General features: G+C 33.5%; 1 non-coding gene across 1 annotated transcript; it reads left to right on the forward strand.

Moving 5' to 3' along the window:
* Positions 1-1,260: 1,260 nt before the first annotated feature.
* LOC122478126 lies at positions 1,261-1,333 on the forward strand. Its single transcript, XR_006295876.1, has one exon. It is a non-coding gene; the product is annotated as a small nucleolar RNA SNORD55/SNORD39 (small nucleolar RNA).
* The last annotated feature ends 1,624 nt before the right edge of the window (positions 1,334-2,957 follow it).

Genomic DNA, 2,957 nt, shown 5'->3' on the forward strand with positions numbered 1-2,957 from the left:
TTGGTCAGTAGATATAAATCTAGAAGAAAGTGGAACAACATAAACCACACCAATGGGGGCCTAGATATCCCAAAAGCAAAAGCCAATTAATTATTGGAATGGAGTCTTTGGAAATCCGGGAAAAGTCATTATATTGAAAATAAAATAAAGTCCCAAAATACCCTATTAGAATGGTCAGTAAATAAGAAAAAAAAAAAAGAACAAATGTAGTCATGTCTACATTTCTTTCACCTATTTCTAGAAGTGCTCAGAGAATCTCATCATGTCTTAATTGAATTTAGTTATACAAACTATACTGAATTAGGATCTTTCTGAAGGTATGAATGCAATATAAGACAGAAAAGAAACAATCTTAGAACTATAATACTAAGGAAGAATAAGGGTGAGATTGTATTCTTAGCCATCTAAGATATCATTACAATATAGAATTGGAGACATTATAGATATATTGCCAAAAATACCCTAAAATAAATGACATATTTGTTATTTTTATCTTTATTCATTTATAGATCCACCCAATCCATCTATTCGTCTTTGCTTTCTCTGTGGCATGGCTGTTAAGGAGAATTAGACATAGTCCATTACTTGGAGACACTCATAGAGCTGTTGTGAAGATAAAATAAAATAATGGATCCAAACATGCTTTGAAAAGTTAATGTTAGGCAAATACTAGGCATTTTTTATTGTAAACACCCAGTAGCTGTGATGATAATTTAATAAACTTGGATAGTGTATGCAGATAGTTAATTTAAGTGAATTAGGCCTTGTGACCATCTTTTTTTTCTTAATTTTTAAGGTAATTCTGGGAAATATATGTGGAAGGAAAAGGTTTTAGTAAGATTTTTCTGTATAATTACAATAATATAGTTACATAGATCATACAGAACTTTTTGTTTCAAAGCAGTTTTATGTCCTTATTTCATGATTTCATGTTGGGAAAATCAGAGACCATTATGGATGCAAAATATACTTACTAAATTCTAATTGTCACATATGTGAGGGGCAATTTATTTTAAGAATGGAGATTGTTTTTCTCTCTAAGGAGAGGTACCTCTTTCATATCCCTGTAAAATCTACCCCAGATTCCAATTTCAGCTGATCCCTATCCTGCCCCTGTGCTTTAGTGCAGACATACCTCTCTACCTACCTTTTTGACTGATAAACAAAAACAGTTTTTAGCAGTTCAACCACTATGTGATAGTATGATATTTAACCCTCATCTGTATGAATCTGTTTCCTCCATCTAAAAAGTGGCAATTTAGTGGATAACACCTTGGTAATGTCAACTCCTGAATGTGCACTGGGGAACAAACCTTGGAGAGCTGAGCATGCGAGGGGAAAAAAGATCATTTAAAAAGTTTCACTAAAAATGAACTACTTAGACCTCATCAAAATAAAAAGCTTCTGCACTGCTAAGGAAACAATCAGCAAAACTAAAAGGGAACCGAAAGAATGGGAGAAGATATTTACAAACAACATATCAGATAAAGGGTTAGTATCCAAAATCTATAAAGAAGTAATCAAACTCAACACCCCAAAAAACAAATAATCCAGCGAAGAAATGGGCAAAAGACATGAATAGACACTTCTCCAAAGAAGACATCCAGATGGCCATCTGAGACATGAAAAAATGCTCATCTTCACTCAGAATCAGGGAAATAAAAATCAAAACCACTATGAGATACCACCTTACACCTGTCAGAATGTCTAACATTAACAATTCAGGCAACAACAGATGTTGGTGAGGATGTGAAGAAAGAGGATCTCTTTTGCGTTGCTGGTGGGAGTGAAAGCTGGTGTAGCCACTCTGGAAAACAGTATGGAGGATCCTGAAAAAATTAAAAATAGAACTACCCTACAACCTAGCAATTGCACTACTAGGCATTTATCCAAGGGATACAGGTGCGCTGTTTGAAGGGACATCTACAACCCCATGTTTATAGCAGCACTATCAACAATAGCGAAAGTATGGAAAGAACCCAAATGCCCATCAATGGATGAATGGATAAAGAAGATGTAGTATATACAATGAAGTATTACTCAGCAATCAAAAGGAAAGAAATCTTGCCATTTGCAACTACATGGATGGAACTGGAGAGTATTATGTTAAGTGAAATTAATCAGTCAGAGAAAGACAAATATCATATGGCTTCACTCATAAGAGGACTTTAAGAGACAAAACAGATGAACTTAAGGGAAGGAAAACCAAAATATAAACATAGGGAGAGGGACAAAGCATAAGACTCTTACATATAGAGAACAAACAGAGGGTTACTGGAGGGGTTGTGGGAGGGGGGATGGGCTAAATAGGTAAGGGACATTAAGGAATCTACTCCTTAAATCATTGTTGCACTATATGCTAATTTGGATGTAAATATAAAAAAAATAAAATTAAGAAACAAAAAAAGTTTCAGCTGAAATGGGCTGTTACTATAAGCACAAATTAGAATTTGTTGTTTCTCTTATCTGTAACATGAAGTAGGATATGGATAATGTATGATGACCAACTAACCAGCATATTTTCATTTACCCCTTATTGTGGTTTAGTTGTCTTTTCTGTGGAGTCAGTGCTATGTAGCCATTTGGTAAAGATACAATTGCTGGTGACAGAAATAAATGGGAATAGGGTATTTTCAAAAAGATATATTAAATATATTAATAGTAATGGACTCACAACCCAAATTCTTAATGCATATTCACTTGGATTGAATTGTTTCATTTTTAAGATGTAACAATTGAATTTCATTTAGTACACTGACAAAAAACTATGTCATCTATACTATATGAGTATCAAGTGGACTGGATAAAGCTGCAAATAAATATAATTATTTTATAGCACTACAATTCTCAGTGATCCTAATTTTATATATGTGATAGCTTCTAATTCAATCAGGATCAGCTATATTCCATATTAGTTTGTCTGTTAAAATCCATGCATTGTACTAGAAAAAGAAGCA

The sequence above is a fragment of the Prionailurus bengalensis genome, chromosome X (assembly GCF_016509475.1).
Source record: "Prionailurus bengalensis isolate Pbe53 chromosome X, Fcat_Pben_1.1_paternal_pri, whole genome shotgun sequence".
NCBI classification, from domain to species: domain Eukaryota; kingdom Metazoa; phylum Chordata; class Mammalia; order Carnivora; family Felidae; genus Prionailurus; species Prionailurus bengalensis.